Here is a 17,721-nt window from a genome sequence, read left to right as displayed (position 1 = left end):
TTGGTAAATACTTGTCACTCTCTGTTACCTACATTTTACAGTATAGTACTGCAAATCAGAAAGCATTCACCACTGGCTCATGTAGCCATTTCTTATTTCTCACTGATTGAAAGTTATTGAGTTATAGAGGAGGAGATGATTAGATAGATAAAGGCAGACAGACAGATTTATAACAGCAGCACAAAACAAGAAAAAAAAATGAGAGCAGATGTAGTTTTGCCCCGAGGGAAACACCAAGTCCACATGGTGTATACAGTCTGGCTATAAGCTGTTTGTACAAAAGCCAGACACAGTATGATACAGTGTTTTTCATATCAGCATGTTCCCTACCTCCTCTTCTTCGTTTACAATGAAATGCTGCAGGACATTTATTGTGCTGCTTCCACTTCAGCACAGAAACATTGCTTTTCCTTGCCACTAAAAACTCACAACCGAACAGTTGCAAAGCTTCAATAATGAACGTCATGATTGCAATCAGCCATTCAGCAGGGTTTCTGTGTACCCTGGGACTTTATTTATAGACCTGTCACACGTTACAGTTTGTTTGTACTCTGTTGTTGTAAAGTTATTTGATAAAAGTAGAAACACCTTAGAAAATGTTGACATAAATTTGCATTTTGACTCAGAATTTGCGAAGGCAATTACCCTCAGACCTCACCAGCTCCCATCAAACTGTATGACACGCTGAGCACAGTGCAGGCTCACAGACAAATATTGCTTAACTTTGGAAAGACTGGCATGCATCTGTAACAATAAAAACATGCAGAACTTCCTGTAGACACACTCTCACGCACATTCTTCCACATCTGTCATGATACTTACATTTGCTCTCAACTGAAGCTGCAGACTACAGTGGCTCTCTTGTCTGCATTGGGACAATCTTAATTTTCTGAGACGTCACCACTTCCTCCCTGCATGCAAAAGGGCAGCTAAAGAACTGTAAAAGGCCCCAGATTTCCCTGTGAGGGGCCTCAAGTTTTTGAGTCAGTTGGAGCAGCACCGGGGTTCCCTGGAGGGAGGTAAATTCTTTACGGCTACAAAAGTATAGTCCTCTCTCTGCGCTTAGGTCATTTCTGCTCAGGATGTAAGGTAACACTTTTATAACCAAAATGTGCAGAAGACATAGAAAAAAAGATGCAAATCCTCACTACATGCTGTCATGGCTGGTAAAAATAGACGTGTTTAAGTACGGAAATGAGTGTGCGCTTGTTCAGCAGTTTAAATGTTGGCTAAAGGCAAAGTTATGTGAAAGACAATGCAAGAGCATGGAAATGGCTCCGTGCAGGGGGAAATTTTCAAGAGGATGGAAAGCAATGGTAAAAGAAAGTGCTAATATACTGGAAAATGAGCCAGAGGAAACTCAAGCTTCGAGGTTCTGTTGAGAGCTTCGCACTGGCCCTCTTACTCTCAGAAGAGCAGAAGACTTTTTTTTTTGGAAGACTTAATGTTCTGCAAAGGCAGCACTAATTAGAGTGGTCGTCTCAGAGCTCTGACCTTTTTGGAAATTTTTTGGTTTTAAAAATTTGTTCTCAGTCAAGGAAGCCAGTTATTGCTCACTTTTGACTTAATTATCCCAATCATTTTTGCAAAATGTTGAACTTATCCCACCCTTGTTACATGTTTTTTGTAACTGTAATATATATATAACTAAACTGATAATTCTTTCATTACAGGGGTTGTGAGCAGGTGCACGAAAGACTGCTCGATAGACTGCAGTGCGTGAGTGCATGTCTACTCATCATAGGGTGGCAGTGCGGTTGGTTTGTGAGTATTTGTGGGGTTTCCTGAGTGCATTCGGCCTACCTTTTCAAAATGACCGTTAACTGCTGCTAGCTGTGCTGGCTCAACAAACTCCCGTTGACCAGAGCCAGACAGACCAAGTACAGACTCAGGACCCGACAGAGGCCGGTCAGTTCAACAATTAGCTCCATTAACTGTGCAGCTACTTTTTCGCAGTCCTATTCGCTGAAGCAGCTCTGTTACGCTTGGGAGCTAAACCCTGAAAGAAAACCATCTCGGGACTGTAGTTTTATTCCTCATTGTCACACTGGCCCCCTATTGAGCATCTGGCTCAGATGCTGTAGTGCGTTCTTGCTGGCTCCAACCCCGTCTTTCAGGCGAGCTCTTTTAGCATTTAATCGATCACTGCGAGCTTCCAGTGGAGTAGAGTCAGGGGTTATGACACATAACCAGAGCTCAGTGCTATTGTCTACAGGCAGCTTACTCATTTTTCACAGGAAAAACAGAAAAGCTAACGACTCAAACAGTGCTCTACCTTCCATTTCAGCAAGACTTTAATTTTGCACTAAGTTTATGCATCAGAAGCATATCGTCCTGAGAGTCCACGTCATTGAGACACCTTGACTGCCCTGACAGTAATTTCACACCCAATTAAAATCGTAGAAAGCAGACCTGAAGTATTATGTCTGATACTGGCACCTTGACTTTAAGGACAAACACACTCTGGTACCTCACTCAGCTTGTTTGGAGAATGGCAGAGCAGTTTATGCAAACATGTCTGACTTGGAGTGCGTCTGGCTGGGGGAACCTGTCCCTGAGGTGTCTGCTGCAGAGTTGGGCTGAGACGCCCCACCAGCCTATTTAGTATGATAATGTATGGTGATGCGGGCACGGGCACTCTTTCCCTCTTTCCCCTTGCTCCGTCTTTAAGCCCCCCACATTAATTGGCATGGCAGAGGCGGCAGTCACATCATTGTAATCACTGTCCCTGTGAGAACCCCACTGAGAATGATTGAAGGAGAGAGGGATGGAGGGAGAGTGAGCAAGAGCCTTTGGCCTCTAAGGGGCTTGTCTTCAGAATTATGTTATCCCGGGAGGTGAAAAGAAGCAGAAAGACGAGGAGGACAAAGCAAAAAAGGAAGATATGGCACAAGTAGCAAGAAGCTGGAGAGGAAATTGTGGTGTGAGCTCCCCATCACAGAGACATGGAGGACCACAGATGGAAGGAGCAGGGTATTGGATGGCAGTTTCATGTAGGGGATTATGGATGAGAGATTGATAGTGGGATTGCTTGGAAGAAAAGTTCTGGGGGATGGGTTAAGATGTCTGATCAACATGAAGATGAGAGGGAAAAAGGAGGGAGTGGTGGGTCAAAAGAGGATGAGTGACTTGGATTAACTTCTAATTTTAGTGGTCTCATCTTCTGGAAAAAAAAAAAATCTCAACTGAGAGAATAATCAGGAGGAAACCAGCCTGGAGTTCAAGAAAATTGATTTCTTCACCGTGACCTATTAAATTGGTTCATTTCCACCTCTGATACAATCCTTGCTGTTAACGCCTCACAAGTTAATGTTGTTACAACCACTTAAATAAAATGATTGTTTTCACTGCAGCAACACACAATGCTTTCAAAGTACTCGGAAATTGAGGAACTGCATCGGAATTTGAAGAGAAGGCAAAGAGAGGCAGCTCAGAGACGGAAGAAACTGGGAGATTACACAGAAAAGGGAGAGAAGAAGAACTTAACATGAGGAGAAAGTGTGAGATTCCACTGCTTAGAGGTCAAAATGTAAATGTTGTACTCCATCTTGGTGAAGGCTACTAATTGCTTTAACCAAAGGTTGAAGTGGTAAGTCTATGTGGGCATACATAGGAATATGCACGGGTGTGTTCGCCTTAAGGTTGAGAAAGATGGATTGTAAAGGAATGAAGAAAAACAGTGCAGGGAATGCCAGGCGTTAAGAATTGAATGGAGCCCGAGTGCGTCAGAGAGCGGCCTTGAAGCCAGATCAAAGCCACTAGCAGAGCTGCAATAGACGATAGAATTTAATCATATCTGCTGCCTAATACTCCCTCCCCCTCTCTGCTTTATGGCTTTCCAAATGCAACTGCCGTTTTCAATTGATTTTAATTCACCACTCCATCACATTTTCCGTCACTGTAACACTTTTTCGATGCAAGTCATCGACACGTGGCGCTGAAGTACACGGACACTAAAAAACATCAGCATAATTGCATTATTAGTGAAGACTTATGTCCTGTTTCATGTCACATGAGTGGCTAAGTTAGCTGGTCATCCTCTGGCCATGGGGAGGTTTTTGCTGCTGAGCGCTGTGATTTTCCTCCCTTCTGGCATAAGTGCAGTGTCTCACTCCACAAACCATCCCCTACTAATTAAAAAAAATTCTTAATGATAGTACATCAATAGCATTCCTGATGCCATTAATCATCCACATATCCCATAGATCTGGAAACAAGTGGGCAGTAGAAAACTCAACTTTTCAGTGGTGGAGGGAGGGGAAAAAAAAGCGTGCTTCATTATCCTCAAGAGTGCCTTTGAATCCATTTGTATCCATAATTGTTGTACCCTAAGCAGCGAGTCATTAATCAATGATATGTTTGTAGGGATTATTGAACTCTGACTCAGCCGAACGGCAGCAACAGAGGGAACCACAAAAGCAGTTTGGCTACGATTAGTCCAGCAGACACTTGAGAACAGAAGGGGAGACCATGAAACGATTTCAGTCCTGGTTTGGTCTCACGGCCAACACGAATGTGTCGCTGATGAAGCGTTCTGAAGACAGATGTCTATCAAAGGTAATCACGCCGAGTGCCAGAGTTTTAAGTCCTTTTATGCTTTGAGCTCTTCTCCGATGGCGCCTCTTCCCCATGTCGTCCATCTCTCTGTCTTTTTTTATTTGACCACATTAAAGCCCATCACTCTTCTTGTCTGCCTTTCCTCATTTTTATGCCTCAGCGCCGGAGACAGCCGTGGGCCAAGGGTGTTATATTTTCATGTTGTCCATCCTCCCGTTCATCCTATACTTGTTAACCTGCCCTCTCAGCGACGCCTGGGACGAATTTCTTCAAAATTGGCATAAAAACAAACAAACACTGGGACTAGAGGATGGACGGAAATAATTTGGTCGTCTATGTCGCCTTCATCTCACAAGTATGTAATATCCATCCCCTTCTTGTTAATTCAATATTGCAGGAATGCCTGGATGGAATTTCTTCAAAATCACTGTGACTCGAGGATGAGCAGAAAAGATTTTGGTGGTGGAAGGTCAAGGTAACATCACATGAATGCAAAATTCCTTGAACACTGTGTGGTAGTATTTTTAAAAAAATCTAAAATAAATTCCACTGGGACTTAAGGATGAACTTTCAGTAATAAAAATCAAGGTCCGTGCAACAGGTACAAATTGCAGACGTACAGCCGCATTGCAGTATTTCTAGTTTGTTGTCTCTGTCGGTTCGTCGCTCTCACACACTTACACTCTCCAGCCGTTTTATTTGTCTATCCTTCCATCTCCTTACTCTCAGTTTCCGTCTACCCAGCTTGATTCGGAAGTCATGAGCGCAGCTTAAGGTGGGGCCGGCCTGAGGTGAGCTGGAGACAGGCAAGGAGGTTAATGAGGAAAGCAACCTAGCTTTTTGCCTGAGGTGTAAAAAGAGTAAATGGATGCGCGAGGGAGAGAGAGAGCGAGCAAGGGTCACAAAGACAGACACACAAACAGACAGTACAAACGTTTGTAGTAATGACTGGAGCTGATGAAATCATATCTAAGAGTGTAGTAGTCGGCTCAGGTCAGAGTTACAGTATGAGAAAAATAACCGTGTGTTGGAATTAATACGATTCAAGATCTCTACGTGCTTTCCATAAGTATGATGAATACTCCAGTCGTTCAGGAATCACAATTAATAAATGCAGTTTTAATTTTTGCCAGGATAATCGATTTCCTTTTAGCCACCTGGGATCTGTAGATTGTTTCAATTATATTTTACGTCAAGATTCCTACAGTTGAGAGCATTAAATATCAAACAAGGACACGGTGTCAAAGCAGCCCACACAGTTCAGCAACTGTCAAATGAATAATGCTGCTTCTCATTCTCTGGGTATTCTCACTCATCCAAACAACCACTGAGAAGGGAATGGACGGATGAATAAAAGAAATGCTTTGGAGCTCAAATGCAAAATTGGAAAATGAGAAGAATCAACAACAACAAAAAGGAACATTCATGGAAAATAAGATGTACAAAATAATCAACCCCATTTCCTTTGTTCAAGTCCAGAAACACGCTTTTTTGTGTAGAGTTAATTTCACCATCTCTCATCACTGACGCAATCCTGCAGTCCTCTCACTACTCCATCCAGTCGTATCCTGCTCCATCTTTTGCTCTTTTTTTTTTCTCTCCCTCCATCTCGTTCTCTATCTCTCCTGCTCTTGATTCCACAGCAGCTCATTACGATTGGGGTTGCTTGGCTCTGGCCCTTTACTCTGTAACCTCGGCAGAGTTGTTGAACAATGTCTTGATTGGATGTAGCTGGCATTGCTAAGCATGCTGTACTGCAGAACTGGCACCGTGCATAAGATATTATGTTGGCAGCTAGCAGGGCATTAACAACACAGCGCTGTGAAGACATATTACCAGTCTAGCAGCTTGTTACTGATGCTCTTCTGCATTTCTATTCAGCAATCATATCTATAAAAAAAGGTGAACAATCGAATGCAGCTGTGGTGAAATCATTTACATTTCTAAACCTCGTATGTTTGTATAAGGAAGCAATATCAATGAGCAACTCTCCTTGCTTCACTAACTGTCCCACATATGGCTACATGTAGCACATACATTCAACACTTCTCACAGAGAGAGCGCTAGCGAGCTGCAGGAGAATAATCACATTTGTCTAGCAGCCAGACAAAAACTGCCCCCCACCCCCACGGGGACAAAGCTGAACCGTGGTGATTTTGGCGCGAGATGCACATGACACCCCTGGGCATGAGGAGACCTCTCCATAAAACAAGAGAAACAATTTTATTGTTTACTTTCATACGTGGGTACTGTAAAATTGGACATTTATTGAAGTGTACCATTGTACAATTGATTAACTATATGTGACACTGGAGTCCTGCAAATGAATTAAATTGGAAACAATTCAGGCTTGAAATAATTGAGTCTGTATTTGATAAGTCATCAGCTAAAGCTCCATATTCAATTTTATCCAGGCTGCCTCTGACTTAGACAACACACATTTCGGAGACTGTAATTGAATTTGGGAATGAGCCTAAATTTGAGAATAGAACTCAGAGTACAATGAGTACAAAGAGGGAGACGCTGGTCGGGGACAACATTTGATGGTCGCATTACTGACTGAGTCTAAAGGATCTGTAGCAGACTACCTTTGAGAAGCCATTCCGCTTTGTCGACTCATTCAAGAAGGCAATCAGTGAGCTTGCATTTATAAGAAGTAGAAATCAGCAAAGGAGGTAGAGCTGCAAGTCTAAGTATAATCGTGCTACAAGTTGATGTTGAAGACAACAAGTCCAGTTCCCTTCAGCGCAGCATGTGAGGATTACCATGACCTGGATGACTCAGAACACTCACGAGTGTACAGCACCTTTTTCTTACATGTAAATGTTCTCACTGAAAAGCAATAGCACTAAGACAATCTGAAGACTGACAATGAAAAACATGATGCAAAGAATGTCACAGTAAATGTTTATGAAATTGTAGTCTCCATGCCAGGGCTAAACTATTCAATGGAAGTTGTTTTTTCATCACTCATTACTTGTACTGGAAATAGTCATATTGTCGCTGAAAAACTATCACAATGTCAATGATGATTGCCAGTCAAAGTTCAAGATAACGGCCACATTCCAGGAAACAGTGTATCAAATCAATCCACAAACCAAAGGGTGATTGACATCTTATTAAGTACAATAAATAGTCCAGAGCCTCATAGGAATTCTCCATTCTAACCAAACGCATCAAAAGTTATGTTCTTTAACTGCAGATTTTTAGTCACCTATGAAAATTCTTCTCATCAATAAAACCTAATGAGAAAAGATGATAATGCGAAGCTTTCCTTCTCTCCAAATTAAGTATTGAATATTGAAGTTTAGGGGCTCTTACAGTTAAAGGCTGGATGCTGGTTTAAATGAGCTCATTGATATTTATGTAAAGTTGGCCAGACTGCTGAGGCAGGACTTTCATATGGATCAGGGTGTCTATCTCAAGACCGCCGTTCTTCATGTGCTGCAGCAGACAACACAATAAACAAGGAGAAGGCTGCAAAGACACAACACGCTGCTGAAAACTTTGAATAAGAGATGCATGACTGGGATCATTTACAAAACATAGCCTATTGACTTCTTTAAATTACTTTATTAAAAGTCCATACCTTGCAGAATAGGAATATTAGTCTATGATATTTGCTCAATAACCATTATGCTTCAGCTACCTTTGATTGACCCGACCAAATCATTTTTATCCCAGATTTTAGAATACTTCTGTTCTGTTTAATCCAACAAAAGATGATTTCTACCTCAGAGAAACGATGGTGGTTGTGGTTCTCTAATCTGTGATGATCCACTGAATTATGAATGAAGCTCTCAGCAGCATAAAGACATGCAGAACATGCAAGCCTTGTTTTTACAATCAACCCATGCAGGTGCAGGAGAGATCAGGTAACCACACAGAGGGTGAGTTCTGTTTCTTTGATCGGTTCTTCTTAGAAAGCAGCACTTTCATGGACTGCAATGTCAAATTGATGGAAAGAAAATGAGAGAATAGATAAACTGCTTTTAGATTGACAAGCAGAGGTTTATCCAAAAAAAAAAAAAAAAACACACACACACACTCAGATAAACTTTTCATCAGTTTGTATATTTAAAAAATATTGAATCCTCCTTTTTCTTTTTCACAAATACACCACAGGAAAAAAAAAGCAGCTACAGTCAGCTGTTTATGCAGTGCAATCAGACAAGACCATACTGGTAGATTTATCAATTTCCCCTCGACACCCAGCAACATCCGTACAATGCGGCGGTCTCCAATGCATTAGTAGAGACCTCTAATCAATCTGTGCCATACTGTTTTCTCAGAAGGTTTCTGTTGTGTTTGTAAGAAAGCAAGAGAGAGAAAAAAAGGAGAGATGGGATTAAGAAGTGAAGGAGATGCAGAGAAAGACTTTCAGATGTTCAATCACTCGTGCAGAGTTGAAGTATCAACATGATGGCGGTAAATCTACAGCGTATTAAATTTATCCAAAAACAGATTAAGCCCCCTGAGACTTGAGTCAGTGGCTTTAAAAATTGATTATTTTCAGTTGTCCGAGTTGCTAAATGGAATGGAATGTACAATTAGATGTTTGTTTATGGTGCTGCCATTCATTTCACTGGCACATCAATATGTGTTTAAACTATTATATACCGGAAATGCTGTTGGCGTCACAGTCCTGGTTTATTTGCTCAATGTTTGGACTGATTCCCGGTAAAATCATTAATCAAAATGGAACTTTCAACAGCAGTGCTGAGTGATGATCACACGCTACTGTAATTAATGTATTGATTGTAGACACTGCCAGGCTTCTCTATAATCTGCATAAGAGCCACGGCAGTGCCCGCCCCTTCTGCCTTGGCCCTGACTAATCCGCTGTCCCCTTCCTTTACCCCTAATTAAACACATCGTCATGTTTCCACCAGCACCAGGATGCACTGTCAACACACTTTCCACAAAACACCTCACCCCTGGCGTCTACCCTACAATTCTACAATTTCATTTAGCAGACGCTTTTGTCCAAAGCGACGTACAACACAAGCAAGAATTTAGACCTAATTAAGGAAAAGCCAAGCGCAAAAGTGCTTCAGTTGTGATTTGGTCACAAGTACTGCCATCTAGTGGCAGAAGAAGTGTCGCCCCCCCCCCCTTTTTTTTTTTTTTTTTTGGACAAACATACAACATCACACAACACAGTTAGTGCTACATAATCACTAAGTGCTGGGTCTTGGACCCTCTGACTTATTCTACCCCACAGGACAAAGAGGAGAAGAGTCAGGTTCAGTGCCTAGGTGCTCTCTGAACAATTTAGTCTTCAATTGTCTCTTAAAAGTAGAAAAGGACTCAGCAGAACGCACAGAGTTCGGTAGTTCGTTCCATCATTTGGGAACAACAGAAGAGAAGAGTCTGGCTAGAGATTTGGAGCAGCGCTGGGCTGGAAGCACCAGGCGTCTTTCGCATGCAGAGCGTAGTGGGCGAGAAGGAGAGTAGACCTGGATCAGGGATTCCAGGTAGGCTGGAGCCGTTCTTGTGATTGTCTTGTAAGCCAAGAGAAGTGCCTTGAATTTGATCCTGGCTGCCACTGGAAGCCAGTGAAGAGAAACCAGCAGCGGGGTGACATGTGCCCTTTTTGGCTGGTTGAAGACCAGACGTGCTGCTGCATTCTGGATCATCTGCAGAGGCTTGAATGAGCATGCAGGGAGGCCTGCCAGAAGAGAGTTGCAGTCGTCAATGCGTGAGATGACAAGAGCCTGAACCAGAATCTGTGTGGTCTGTTGGGTCAGGAAGGGTCTGATCTTCCTGATGTTGTAGAGGGCATAACGGCAAGACTGAGAAACTGAGGCCACATGAACCTTAAAGGTCAGCTAGTCATCAATCATGACACCCAGGTTTCTGGCTGAGTTTGTGGGCACAAGTAGGCTTGAGTCAAGTTGGACACTGACCTGAGGCTGAACAGATGGACAAGCTGGAAAGACCATAAGTTTAGTCTTAGAGAGATTCAGTTGAAGGTAGAGTTCCTTCATCCATGTGGAGATATCAGCCAGACACGCTGATATACGATCTGAGACCGTTCTGTCATCAGGTGGAAAAGAGAGGAAAAGCTGAGTGTCGTCAGCATAACAGTGGTAGGAAAAGCCATGGGAGCGGATCACTGCACCAAGTGAGGTGGTGTACAGAGAGAAGAGAAGGGGACCAAGCACTGACCCCTGAGGAACCCCAGTCGATAGGCCATGTGACCTAGACACCTTTCCTCACCATGATACTCTGAAGGATCTGCCTGTGAGGTAGGACTTGAACCATAACAAGGCAGAACCAGATATGCCGAGCTCAGAGTGTGGAGAGGAGAATGTGATGGTTCACCGTGTCGAAGGCAGCAGACAGGTCCAGCAGAAGTAGGACAGAGCACTGACCAGCAGCTCAAGCTCGTCTCAGTGACTCAGTGACTGACAGGAGTGCAGTCTCAGTGGAGTGGTCACACCTGAAGCCAGACTGAAAAGAGTCAAGTAGGTTGTTGTTCCGCAGATGTTCAGAGACCTGGTTAAATACTGAGCGCTCAAGTATTTTTGACAGGAATGGCAGAAGTGATACTGGCCTGTAGTTTTCAACCTTGGCGGGGTTGAGATTAGGCTTTTTGAGCAGTGGGGTGACACGGGCTTGCTTAAAAGTAGCAGGAAAAATGCCAGTTTCCAGGGAGGAATTGACAGTGTGTGTGACTGCAGGTTTGATAGTGGGCAAAATGGTCTGCAGGATGCTGGTGGGTATTGGATCGAGAGGACAAGTTGTAGGTTTTGAGCTCAGGAGAAGTCTGGAGACCTCATCTTCGCTCAGGGGAGCAAAGGAGAAGAGTGAAGCAGCAGTGGCAGGTTGGTGCTGACTGGACTGGTCAGGCTCAGAGAACTGGTTGCTGATTGCAGCAACCTTTTCAGAAAAAAAGGAGGCAAACATGTCTGAAGTAAGCGCAGTGGAAGGCTGAGCAACTGGAGGAGAAAGCAAGGAGTTAAACGCCATAAACAGTTTTCTGGAATCAGAAGTGGCACAGATCTTGTTCTGATAGAAGGCTTTCTTAGCGGACTGTAAGCATGAGGTGAAGGAAGCGAGTTTCTGTTTGTATAAGGACAAGTCAGTGGGTTCTTGGGATTTACGCCACTTTCTTTCTGCTGCCCTGAGTCCAGCTCTTTGTTCTCTCAGAACTTCAGAGAGCCATGGACTTGGTTGTTTTTTCTTGGCTGGTTTGGACACCAGGGGACAGAGTTTGTCCAGAGAGGATGCCAGAGAGGAACTGAGTGTTTCTGTAGCCTCATGAACAGAAAGTGAGGAGAGGTGCGAGTGGTCAGACATGACGGAGTTCACCTCATCAGACAGCTGTGCTGCTGTGAGGGACTTCAGGTTTCTGCGGAAGGAAACCGTCTGTGTGGGTGTCTGCAATTGCGGAAAGGCAGCCGCAAATTTGACCAAGAAATGGTCTGACAGGTGGATTGGGGTAACTGTCACATCTGTTATGGAGCAGTTACGAGTCAGCACCAAGTCGAGGACTTTACCAGCTTTGTGGGTGGGAGGAGAAGGAGCTAGTTCGAGTGCAAAGGAGGAGATGAGTGCCAGGAAGTCATTTGCCAGAGTTCTGTCAGGGTGAATGTTTATGTCTCCCATGACAATCAGTGGTGTGCCATCGTCAGGGATGTCAGAGAGTAACATGTCCATCTCAGAGACATAGCCATCCAGATTACCCCCTGGTGGGCGGTACACAACCAGAACATATGCTTTGATGGGAGCAGTGACACTTAAAGCGTGATATTCAAATGTTGTCTCGCTGTTTGACGGGCGTAGTGCAGAAAAAGACCAGTTCTCAGGAATGAGCATGCCAGCACCGCCTCCTCGTCCAGTAGAGCGAGGGGTGTGGCTTAGTGTGGCAGACTCAGAGAGTGCAGCTGGGGTAGCAGTGTTTTCTGGGCGGATCCATGTCTCAGTCAGGGCTAGGACCTGAATGTCTGAGAGTTTCATCAGTGAACTGATGAATTCTGTCTTATTGACTGCGGACTGACAGTTCCAAAGACCAAACGTGACCAAGTGTGGGCTGGGACCACTTTCTGGGAGTGCGGACAGGTTTTGCGGATTGCGTTTGTGGTAGACTGTGCGTTTTTTCCGATTGCCAACAATGACCGGGATGCGTGTGGGACACATTGTGCGATAAACTTAAGTCGGACAGGCGGCAGCGGTAGTCGGTGTCCTAGCTCGATGGACTCGCCCAGGTAGACTCGCAGGTCTTTTACCTTTTGTGGTCTTAAATGCTTTTGCTGACGCTCAAGCGCAGTCTGTGCTGTCAGATACCTGACCACAGTCACAGCTGTTTCCAGCTTGATTAATTGCGCCCGGCTGAACCGCCCCTGTTCGATTTCACTTGGGAAGCAAGCAATCGAGGATGTGACCCGCGTCAGCTGACCTCACCTATTGTTGCAGAGAGAAACTGAAACTCCAGTGCCAAGCACCTAACGACCCCCAACACAAAAACAAAACCAAGCAAGTTTCACCTTACCTAAGATGGCTCAACCTTCTTCTGTCTAAGATTCAGTGCTTGTTTACTGAAGTTCAGATTTTACTCTCTTTATAAGCTAGGCTTATAGTGAAATCCCGCCCCTGTTCGATTTCACTTGGGAAGCAAGCAATAGAGGGTGTGACCCGTGTCAGCTGACCTCACCAATTGTTGCAGAGAGAAACTGAAACTCCAGTGCCAAGCACCTAACGACCCCCAACACAAAAACAAAACCAAGCAAGTTTCAGCTTACCTAAGATGGCTCAACCTTCTTCTGTCTAAGATTCAGTGCTTGTTTTTTACCCACGAGGGTAGATGACGCATCACAGTCCGTCTGTCTTTATTACTCTGCATCTCAATCACTCAGCTGATATCTATCTTCCTCACAGCACCTGCAGACTTTTCCTCCTCCTCTCCTGACATCCCTCAATATCTCTCTGCTCGATATGTATTGATCGTGTCTAATCAGAGCTCACATGTTGGCTGCACTCTTAAAACATGATAACATGTACAGGAGCTGTAAAAGGCTGCAGCTGCAACCATTTAGATGCCTTTCTTTCATCATCTGCGTTTGTTATTGCCACATCAAAACATATGCACATAAGACCATAAAATCATGTTCCTGCAACTATGGCTTTGCTGGCTACTGAAATGTTGTTACTCAAATGATGTTCTAGCATTTCTTGACTTTTGTTGTTTCTCTTATTGTTCAAAGGCCCAGTGACACAGAACTCATAGTGCCATTTGTTTCTGTCTTGTTTGTGGTATAAAACAGGAAGCAGGGGAGGGACTTGTTGATACTCATTGAAGTTTTCCCAATAGTGCAAAATTTGCATAATGCAACCTGATAGACCACCAAAGATTTATGCCGTCTGAAATGGCTTCCTCTCATTAGCTCTCAGAATAATTGTAGGATCCTTCAAAAGGATCTCAGATGAAAAAAGATCAAATTCTGATAGTTAAACAAGTCAAGTGCGACACTCAAAACCATTTATCCAACGTTTTGCTAGTCTAAACCACTTGTACAGAGCAAGCTAGTCCAGTTAGCCTCAACTTTTTCTTCACAATGCCAGTGTCATCGGCCTCAAAATTACCACACAACGCTTGTGAGGGGTTGAATCATATATTTGTCTTTTTTCCTTTGTGTGTACGCTCGCATTTTTTTAATAAAAGGGAAAGACAAAATGTGGGTGTAACAAATCTATACAGATTTGTTTTTGCATGGAGGCATACACACATATATACATACATGTATGTATATAAAAATGAGAGAAAATAAATAGTCAAGGACACAGGATAATACTGGGAATAACTATTTCATTGGACTTCATCAGTCATGTGGCTTTTACACTGTCACGTGCGATTAGTTTCCATTTTCATTTCTAAATCAACAATGGCTGGAAAAAGCAGCAAAGCAAAAAATATTCACTGTGGCTTGTTAGCTGCACTTCCTGTATCATCAATTTTGATTAAAAATGAATTAGATAATATCTTATAAATGCAAGGGTAAAGGATACTATATTGAAATTGTGATGAATAAACTGTGCATTCTGGTAAATAAAGCGCTTTATTTCTTCTTGAGTTGAGTGATTTATTGTCTTGAAATCTGGGATCATCTGTTGCTACATATGGAGAGAAAAACTGATCTGATGATATAACAGAACTTTTATAATCAGATGAAAAACACTCTTCACCTTTTCTCCTCCCAAGCCGTCTGTAGTTTACTCAGAAAATATTCTTGATATTTTTTAATCAACATTTAAGTGTTTTGGTTTTCGGCCTGGATGATCAAATTACACATCAGAGGCTTCTGGTTCTTTCACTCATCTAATAACCTTAAGTGAATATATATATATATATATATATATATATATATATATATATATATATATATATATATATATAAATAAAAGAGTGTAAATAGCAGATTTAGTCAGGAATTAGCACATCATGTTTGTGTAACTGAATGAAAAACACACTTTTAAAAGAGAAATGGCATATTTTCACTTGTGCACATTCCATGAGCTTCAAGACAACACTTAGATTAAATATGTATAATTTATAAGGGTTTTACAATATTCAAAGTAATTTTTTTTCAGCTGGTAATATAATCCACATTTTTTTTGGTCACTAAAGTGTAGACACAGTCCTGTGGATATTTCTCCACTGCCTCATCCAAAATATAATCTCTAACTGGGATGATTGGTGAAATCCTCTAAGACTCTGGGAAAATTGATGCATGCGCTTTCCAACAAACACATTTCAAGTAAAAAGTAATCAAGTATAATTTAATTACAGGACCAGTCATGCTTAAAGAAGGATATTTTGAACCCAATGCCTGTCAAACAAATGTCCCCTGGTGGATTTGGGCCAAATACACACAAATATGTGGCTCCATTTGGAAGTGAATGACTGGACATATCTGGTCCAAGAGTTCCTTGCCAAGGGATTTCTGAAGGTATGGCTAAACGTATGTGGTCCAGATTCCGCCTGTTATTCCAAATGTGAGCCAGAGCTTTACTGTTTATTTGGCTCACATTTACACTGAAGAACATTTGTCTGGTAAATATTTAAGTCCCTGAAGATGGTGGGCTTGAGGAGGCGTTTAATGGTGACAGCAGAGGAGCAGTTTACTGTCAGTGTAATACTCACCTAACGCAGGAGTTCTCATTATTCTCTGTTGCTGCAGGTATTTGTGCTGGGAAGTCTCACTTTGGGGATCGAACATATCTTGTAGGGTTTGTGGTGGCGGTGACAGAACTAAACACAGACAAAGACATACAGGAAATGAGGAACCTGATAATTTATTAACTAGTCTAAACATGTAGGGCAGTGGCGAGTTGGTGCAGAAACAAGCAGGAGAACAGACAGCAAAGAGAAAAAAAACTCAAATAAAAACTCACCACTAATGACACAACAAGAAACAGGTGCGAGCAGAGGAGGGCAGGGAAGGATCTGATTGGCTAAGAGACAGTGGGAACAGGGCCAAGGAACACTGATTAACTAAGGAGACACAGGTGAGACAGACAGGCCACAGCAAGAACAGGAAACACACCTGAAAGAGAAGTGCTTTTCAAAATAAAAGAAGATCTGAAGCGATATCAGCTTAACAGCTTGTTTTAGATAGAAGATGAGCAGCGGAGCCACATGAAGGGCCAGTAAAGGATAAAGACTGATTAATTCATGCAGAGTGGCTCTCGTGGACTCTCAGAATTAAAAAAAATATATATATAAAATCAGGAATGAGCATAAAAGATTCCTTTAATCACTGTCCTCGCTATGTTACGGAAGGCTAATTATACACTTCACCCGGCTACATTTGTGAGCACTGATATAGTAATTAGACAAATAGCTCCATAACATTGAAACACAGACTGATTTGGTACATGTCAAGTAGAATTCATCTTCCCTTTTTTTTCTAATTCATTTTGTCAGAGCTTTCAAGTGACCGTTGGGATTCACAGTCTGATTTATTGTGAAATGTGCTGCGCTTTGATCTGCATCAAATGGGAACTAAACACAGGGAGGGAAAAACCAAACGGTTTCAAACAGCACAAGCAGATACGACAGGAAAAAGCCTGTGCAGCAGCAGTCGCGTTCATAGGGAAAAAGAGGTAGAACGTTTTGCTTGATGTTGGATTCAGTGTGTGGTTGATTTATGGTTGGGTTTCTGGGCAAAACTCCTGGTGCATAATCAAGTGTGGAGAGTGCTGATCAATGTAAATTGGTGAGTGAATGGGCGCTGTGACCTTTGGAAAACTCCTCCCTGGGAAAAGTAGAGGCTGTTCACTGATCTTGTTCTGTGTCCTCTTTTTTTTTTCCCCCCCTCAGTGCTTTCAGAAAACTCCTGCCACAGCAAAAACACTCCATGGCACTGTCTTCTGACTGACTGAATAATAGTAGAGGATCTGACTTCTCCAGGACTTCTCTGTATCTTTGTCTTTGAAGCAATATGACACAGGGCCTTGACATTCTAAAAAAAAAACTGCTTAGAAATTCACTGTACCCAAAAGAGGATATGCTAAGCTCCGTTGGTGAAAAGTGGCTCTGGCAGAAGGCGGCGGTGAATGATGGTCCTCGTGTTCAGTCCCAAGCACTTAACACTTGCTGTGAAAAGCTCCTCACAGTGAAGGCAGGCAATCAAAATGCTGCTGTCACAGCCCGGGTGTGTGCGTTTAAATATTGCAGGGCACCTTTTTTTGGAGATGGTGCAACAAAATTATGGGTGCACTGTTGTGACTTACAAATATGCCCCCTTTTGCCACCGAGAGAGACTACGGGGCAGGGTGGGGGGGAAATAAAATAAATAAATGGACTTAAATCTGTTTGCATTTTGGGGACCGGACTTCCTTATGGGGATGGAAACAGTGTGTGTGTGTGTGTGTGTGTGTGTGTGTGTGTGTGTGTGTGTGTGTGTGTGTGTGTGTGTGTGTGTGTGTGTGCGCGTGTGTGTGTGTTGTGAAAAATTATCATAAAATTGTATTGTAACATGAAACTAAAATACATATATTACAAAAGATATATTGAATAGTAGAATAAGACTGCTTCTGGTTTAGTTTTAATTTCTCCCTTTACAGCAGTGAATTATGATCAACTTCTCATTCCGTGGATACACGCATAATTTGACACCTGAGATTAAAAACTGTACTGCAAAGTGCATAAGCTTTTCT

The 17,721-nt window shown here is 42.7% G+C and overlaps 1 protein-coding gene across 1 annotated transcript in view; it reads right to left on the bottom strand.

The window, feature by feature from the left end:
- iglon5 (IgLON family member 5) overlaps nt 1-15,904 on the bottom strand; it is a 134,309-nt gene extending 118,405 nt beyond the window's left edge. The window contains exon 1 of the mRNA XM_086217966.1: nt 15,704-15,904. The gene's annotated coding sequence lies outside the window, so the exon portion shown is untranslated. The remainder of the gene's footprint in view (nt 1-15,703) is intronic.
- Between the last annotated feature and the right edge of the window lie 1,817 nt (nt 15,905-17,721).

Source organism: Aulostomus chinensis, chromosome 11 (genome assembly GCF_037954235.1).
Source record: "Aulostomus chinensis isolate RoL2024-O1b breed Wild chromosome 11, RoL_Achi_v1.0, whole genome shotgun sequence".
NCBI lineage: Eukaryota > Metazoa > Chordata > Actinopteri > Syngnathiformes > Aulostomidae > Aulostomus > Aulostomus chinensis.
This window is presented reverse-complemented; position numbering and strand designations above follow the sequence as displayed.